The sequence below is a fragment of the Gorilla gorilla genome, chromosome 1 (assembly GCF_029281585.2).
Source record: "Gorilla gorilla gorilla isolate KB3781 chromosome 1, NHGRI_mGorGor1-v2.1_pri, whole genome shotgun sequence".
NCBI lineage: Eukaryota > Metazoa > Chordata > Mammalia > Primates > Hominidae > Gorilla > Gorilla gorilla.
In genome coordinates this window covers 231,582,870-231,590,436 of record NC_073224.2, presented here as the reverse complement: position 1 = coordinate 231,590,436, position 7,567 = coordinate 231,582,870, and positions in this window count along the sequence as shown.

Here is a 7,567-nt window from a genome sequence, read left to right as displayed (position 1 = left end):
GGGGGTTTGTTGTACAGATTATTTCATCACCCAGGTATTAAGCCCACTTCCCAATAGTTGTTGGCTGCTCCTCTCCCTCCTCCCACCCTCCAGCCGGAAGTAGACCCCAGTGCTTGCTGTTCCTTTCTGTGTGTTCCTAGGTTCTTCATATATGCCTCCTCTTGTGCATTTGGACTAATTGTCCATTTGGGGGAAAGAACAAATTAAACACTTTCAGAAAAACACAGTTATTATTTCTAATTACACTAAATAGTGTTAAATAAGTCAATAAAATATTGGACAAAGGTGCTTATTTCAGAATCATCTCTATTAGCATTTTTTTTAAAGTAGAGAATGATTGAATAAATTAAGAGTAACTAATTGATTGGAATGCCAGACTTCTGTTTCAAAGGATAATTATGAAATGTAGGAACATGGAAATATTAACATGTTTTTTAATTAACATGACCTTTAAGAGAAGTGATCAAAGCAGAATACACATAGTATACCTGGGGAAGGCCAGGGTGCGGTGGTTCATGCCTATAAGCACAGCACAATGAGAGGCTGAGTGGGTGGAGGATTGCTTGAGCTCAGGAGTTCAAGACCAGCCAGGGCAACATGGTGAAACCTCATCTCTACCAAAAATACAAAAATCAGCTGGGCATGGTGGCATGCCCCTGTGGTCCCAGCTACTTGGGAGGCTGAGGTAGGAGGATCACTGGAAAACAGGAGGTTGTGGCTGCAGTGAGCCATGATCACACCACTGCACTCCAGCCTGGGTGATAGAGCGAGAACCTGTTTCCAAAAAAAAAAAAAAAAAAAAAAAAGGATACCTGGGGGGAAATGTGTTTGCCCATGGATGGTAACAGGTGGGTAAATGACAAGACTGAGAGAATGAAAGTTCCTTATTTATCTTTATCCTGCTCCTGCTCCTGACTATGTTGTAGGTATTCTCTCTCTCTTTTTTTTTTTTTTTTTTTTGAGACAAAGTGTTGCTGTGTTGCCCAGGCTGGAGTGCAGTGGCATGATCATGGCTGATTGTAGCCTCCCGCCTCCAGTGTTCAAGCAATTCTCATGCCTCAGCCTCCCAAGTAGCTGGGATTACAGGCGTGCGCCACCATGCCCAGCTAATTTTTGCATTTTTTTTGTTTTCTAGACAGAGTCTCACTCTATCACCCAGGCTGGAGTGCAGTGGCCAGGAGGAGGAGGTGGCACAGGGCTAGGTGCTCTTAGGGCTGAGAGGCATGTGGTCTCATATGCCTTGGTTCACTGCAACCTCCGCCTCCTGGGTTCAAGTGTTCTGCCTCAGCCTCCTGAGTAGCTGGGACTACAGGCGTGCACCACTATGCCTGGCTAACTTTCGTATTTTTGGTAGAGAGGGTATTTTATAATATTGGCCAGGCTGGTCTCAAATTCCTGACCTCAGGTGATCTACCCTCCTCGGCTTCCCAAAATGCTGGGATTACAGGTGTGAGCCACCTTGCCTGACCATGTATTTTCAATAGAGATGGAGTTTCAGCATGTTGGCCAGGCTGGTGTTGAACTCCTGGCCTCAAGTGATCTGTCCACTGCGGCCTCCCAAAGTGCTGGTGTTAGAGGTGTGAGCCACTGCACCCTGCCTATTGTAGGTATTCTCTAAAGGGATAGGCATTTTCTCCACTCTGCTCCTTCCTCCTTTCTGAGTCCTCACCAGCAGGGTCATTAACATTCATATTTTCACTAACAGTCTGTTCAAGGTAATCTAGGCTTTTTATAGCATGCTTCTAAAAATTCTCCCAGCCTCTTCTCATTGTGCAATGCTAAAGCCATTTACATACTTTTAACTATTTAGGTGTTAACAGCAGCACTCCATTTCCCAATACCAAAATCTCTATATTAGTTTTCTATGGCTTTTGTAACAAATTACCAAAAATGTAGTGGCTTAAAACAACACATATTTATTATCTTAGGGGTCTATGTGTCGTAAGTCTGACATGGGTCTCACTGGGCTAAAATAAAGGAATCTGCCATGTTATGACACAGCAGGAAGGTCCTCACCAGATGCAGCTCCTCAATCTTGGACTTCAGCCTCCAGAATCATGAGCCAAACACACTTCTGTTGCTTATAAATTGCCTACTCTGTGGTAGTCTGTTATAGCAACACAAAATGAACTAAGACATCTGGTAAGAGCAGGGACCCTAGCCAAATTTTCACAGATGGCTCTGGTGACCCACTTGGAGTTCAAGGATGCAAGGAGGGAAAAGGCATGTGTGGTGTTTATCTTCCTGGCTACACTGTAAATTCCTAAAGACAGAAGATGCCATGTATGTATCACTTGCATGTCCCAGTGCTGTGCAGAATGTAGGATGACAAGAGCAGCCCTTCAAACAGCACTGTTAGGGCCAGGTGTGGTGGCTTATGCTGGTAATCCTAAAACTTTGGGAGGCCGAGACTGGTGGATCACTTAAGTTCAGGAGCTCAAGACCAGCCTGTGCAACATGGTGAAACCCTGCCTCTACAAAAAATACAAAAATTAGCTGGGTATGGTGGCATGTGTCTGTAGTCCCAGCTACTAGGGAAGCTGAAGGGGGAGGATCGCTTGAGCCTGAGTGGTGGAGTTTGCAGATTGCTGAGATAGTGCCGTTGCACTCTAGCCTGGGTGACGGAGTGAGACCCTGTCTTAAAAAAAAAAAAAAAAGCAAACACATGAAAAAGGGAGAAAAAAAGCACTCAATTCACTGCGGACTAGTAGGAGGGGAAAGGAAAGGTTCAGATGAGAGTGTCAGGATGCCAACTACCTGCTTTCTCATTCTTCCCGCAGGAACTAAAAAATAATCCTGGAGAAAGCAGATTGAAGGGGGCAAGACTCAGTCTAACTAACATTCCAGATTGGAACTTCAGCTCTCCTTTCTGAGAGCCCTTCTGTAATGGAAATGGCCAGTGCATCATGCACTGCCCTGACCTTGTTCCTGATGTTTCTGTCCTAGTGGTTAAGCCACTAAGCAATACCAGGACACAGGGCAATGGAGTGAGATTTTCACAAAGAAAAATCTATTCAATTTAAAAGACTGAAATTTATTCTGTGATTACATCCTGTCTAGATAGTAAAATGCCCTTTATTTAAAACATCGTTTCCTCAATTTGGTGATGGGAGTTCATTTTTTAAAAATTATATATATATATATGCAAATTAGAGACACAGTCTCACTTTGCTGCTCAGGCTGGTCTCAAATTCCTGGGCTCAAGCAATCCTGCTGGGATTATAGACATGAGCCACTGCACCTGGCCAGTTTTTAAAAAATGTTTTTATTTGCAAAATGGAAAGAGGCAGCCCGACGTTAGTCTACCAAATTTTGGTATGTGACATCTGGAAGTGTGAAAAACGCTGGTCAAACCTACCTTCCAACTGCCTAATTTGGCTTATGAACATGTCGCCTGGGGGCTGACAACTCCTCCCCAGATGCACTCTTTCTTACTCTGCTGTCAACCATTTAAAATCCTCTTTACCAACACTCATTCATTCAAAAAGCACTGAATGAACCCCTACTCTGTGCCAGTCACTGTTCCAGGCATGGTGGACACAGTGGTGAGCAAACGGGTCTGAACCTTCTTCAGCTGAACCCTCTTCAGCTCCATCTCTCACCTGCCAAGTGTCCTGACCTTGATCCCATCACAGGGACTTAGCATTGTTATCTGATCTTTGAAGTGTTGATTTTCTGGCCAGAAACCTCTGTGGCCGGTGGCAGCCTTTGCCTGAGTTCTTGTCCTGCATCCAGGAAGAATGAGGTATGCAGACAAGTGGAGGGTGAACAAGATGAAGAGGAGCTTTATTGAGTGTTAGAACAGCTCAGAGGAGGCCCACAGTAGGTAGCTCCTCTCTGTAGGCAGATTGTCCCATCGAGTGTTCAGCTCTCAGTAGAGACGAGGCCCTGGAGAGGGTAGCTCCTCTCTGCAGCTGGTCATCCTGTCGTCTTTCCATCCTCTGCCCTGTTCTGGCTGAGTCTGGGGCTTTTATGGACCTCAAAGGGGAGGAAGTACATGCCGATTGGTTCATGGGGGGCCATAGGTGGGCCCAGAAAAGGCATCACAAGTCCCCAGTCCAGTCTGGAGGACTGGCAGCCCAGCCCCCAGCCTTTAGGCCCTCCCTGGCCTGAAGGTGGGGTCTTACAGGGACCTGTCCACTTCTGCTCAGGAACCTGTCTGCCTCTGACAGCTGTCTGTGGCACCCATGTTGCTTGCAGTAAGGGGCACCTGTAGGCCAGCACCGAGCCACCCTCAGCCCCCCTTAAGCTTCCCCTCTTACACTCATCAGTGCCCAAATTCCAGAGGGGGCCAAGGCAGCAGGGGGCTGGCATGTCAGCACTTCCCAGGGTGTGTGCACACCCAGCTGAGCTGTGACAGTGCCCAGGCTCAGCCCCAACCCCTCTCCGAGACTGGAGTGGGTGCCAGGAGTGGAGAGAAGCCAGGCAGTGGGAGGAGATATCCCCAAGTCTGTGGGGACAGAGGGGAGGGGTGGGAAGGCCTTGCCGGGCCCCTGAAGGTGCAGACTGCAGAGACACCTAGGGCCTGCATCTGGTGGGGGGCGCGGGTGGAGGCTGCAGCTGCACCTGGGGAGCTCCCACCCCCATGAACTCAGAAGGGGCGGGGCTCCTGCTTGTCCCTAGCTCCTGCTGGCTCTGGAGCATGCAGCCCTGGCAGTGCCGCGGAGATCAAAGTGGGCGCCGACAGCAGGGAGAAGCCAGGCAGCAGAAGCAGGCACTTGCAAGCCTGTGAGGGCAGCGGGGCCTTCCTGGGTCCCCAAGAGTGTGGGGATGCCTGAGTCTGTAGCCATGGTTTGGGTGACTGCAGCTGCATTGGGAGATGGGGTCGATGGGGGCCTCCTGCCTGCTCCATGGAGCAGAAGGTTAGGGTCTACAGCTGCAGTTTGGGTGGCTGCAGTGGCACCCGGGGAGCTCCTGTTTGCTCCATGGAATGTGCAGCCTGGGCTGCACCTCCCTGCTGCAGCTGGTGTGATGGCAGTGGCAGCCGTCTGGAGTGGCTGCTGCCATCACAATCCCCTGACATTGTCTAATTCTCCCAAAGCGTCATTTCGCCTCAGCCTTCACTGATCTTTGCAGGCAGCTTGGCTCCCAGTGGTCTCCAAACTTTTAAAATCATGCCTCCCCATCAGTAAGAAAATGTTGCCTACAAACCTCCAATATATGTCTACTTACTTAAAAAAAAATTTTTTTTTTTTTTGAGACAGAGTCTCACTCTGTTGCCCAGGCTGGAGTGCAGTGGCACAGTCTCAGCTCACTGCAAGCTCCACCTCCCAGGTTCATGCCATTCTCCTGCCTCAGCCTCCCGAGTAGCTGGGACTAAGGTGCTGCCACCATGCCCGGCTAATTTTTGTATTTTTAGTAGAGACGGGGTTTCACCTTGCTAGCCAGGATGGTCTCGATCTCCTGACCTTGTGATCCACCCGCCTCAGCCTCCCAAAGTGCTGGGATTACAGGCGTGAGCCACCACGCCCGGCCTACGTCTACTTATTTTTTATGTTATATATGTGTACGTGTTCTGTAAGTGACATAACACCCACTCAAGCAAGAATAGCAAAGGCAGGAAGGAAGAGTGAACAATAACTAGAGCTCCCATTCTTTCTTTTCTGCCTCAGTTGCAGTCTTCACCCTAGCAGTCTACCTTCTGCCCCCACACTACCCCTGACAGCACTCCCTGAGGTCACTGAGTCATTGAATCCAAGGGGAACTCTTTTTCTAGTCTCAGCAAATGGCAGAGCTTGGCAGCTGAGTCCTCTCTGCTGGCTTTCCCGTGCCCCTTGTGGATGGTGCTCCATCTCCCACCTTAAAAAAAAAGTTATTTATTTATTTATTTATTAGAGACAAGGTCTTGCTCTGTTGCCCAGGCTGAAGTGCACTGGTGTGATCATGACTTCTAGGCACAAGCGATCCTCCTGCCTCAGACACCCGTGTTGCTGGGACTACAGGTGTGCATCACCACATTCAGTTAATTATTTTTATTTTTACTTTTTGTAGACATGGTGGGGGGTGGGGGTGTCTCACTGTGTTGCCCAGGCTGGTCTTGAACTCATGGCCTTAAGTAATCCTCCCACCTCAACCTCCCTAAGTGCCGAGATTCCAGGCATGAGCCAGCACACCCAGCCCACCTCTCACCTTTCATCCTCTCGGTTGGCAAACCTGGGGCAATCTTATGCAAATGCGAGGCTTTAACCTATTCTCGAATCTTTTGTAAGGATCTGATTTCCTTGCTGTCTCGTGGGCTCCTTCAGACTCTTCTCCAGAGCAGCCGGAATGATTTCTTAAATTGCAAATCAGATCAGGATACTCTCTGGCTCAAGTGAGCCAGTGGCCTCCCGACACATTCAGAATAGAATCTCTGATGCTCCTGGGGGCCAACTGAGTGTCTGCACAGTGCCCCCAGGCACCTAGTGCCCCCTTCCTCCTCCCCAACCCCCTTTCTGCCCCAGCATCACTTGCCTCCCATCGTTCCCTGAACCATGGCCAACCCTCTCCCACAAGACATTTGCATCTGCTGCCCCCCAGCCAGCCCCACTCCCCTCTCTGTTCAGCTGCTTCTCCACCTGTCACCCCTTGGGCTAATCTACTTTTCTTCACTGCACCTCTCACTCAGAACCCTGGCCCCAGGGCCTGGAGCCATGCCTGGCACACAGTAGGTGCTAACAGATATATGGTTTCCCCAAACTTATGTCCCTGCTCCCCTGAGTTCCAGAGCCACATGCCACCTTCCTTCTGGATATCTTCTGTGTGTCCCATGATCTCCTCCATCTCAACGTGTCCAAAAAGTATATATGACCTTCTCCTAAAACCTGCCACCCAGCTCTTCCAGCCATTCCCCATTGGTCCATATTAGAAACCTGGCAGGGACGCCCGACTGCTCACTGCTGAGTGGATCCCAAATCCTACTGACTCTCTGAATGCTCCCTCACATTCGGCCCTGACTACTGCTGGCTTTGCTGGGTCCTCATTATTTACCAGCTGGTCTCCCTATCCAAGCCCCACCCCTTCACATTCATGCCAGGTGCTCCTGGAAACTCGGTCATCACATAACCCCCGGTTGTCTTGACAATGAAGTTCAACTTGGCTCCTGGGACCCACAGGATCCACTATAGCTGCCCCCACCCCGCAGCCCCTGCCACCTCTCTGGCTTCACTTTCAGACCAAATAACTTGTAGCATCCCTTAACGCCTCCACACCTCTTTGTGCTGTCTGTTGCCTGGAATGCCCATCCCTCACTTTCCTATCACATCTTCTCCAACTGGAGAAATCACACTTGTTTTTCCAAATTCCTTACCTCCCTTCTATACTCCCACATCTCTCTTCCTGCTGTATTTTACTAACCCATGTGTAGATACTTATCTATATTTGTATATGTAGCCTGAATCTATATTAAACTGCATGTGAGTTCATACCAAGGTCTCCAAGTCTACTTGGAGTAGAGAGTGATCTACTACCACAAGGATCATTCGCGCTCTCTCCCTGCTTATCTGTAACCTCCCACTGCAACTGTGAAATGGCCCCCACCATCTGCCATCCATTTACTAGATTGCTCAATCCTCGTATACATGCAGAG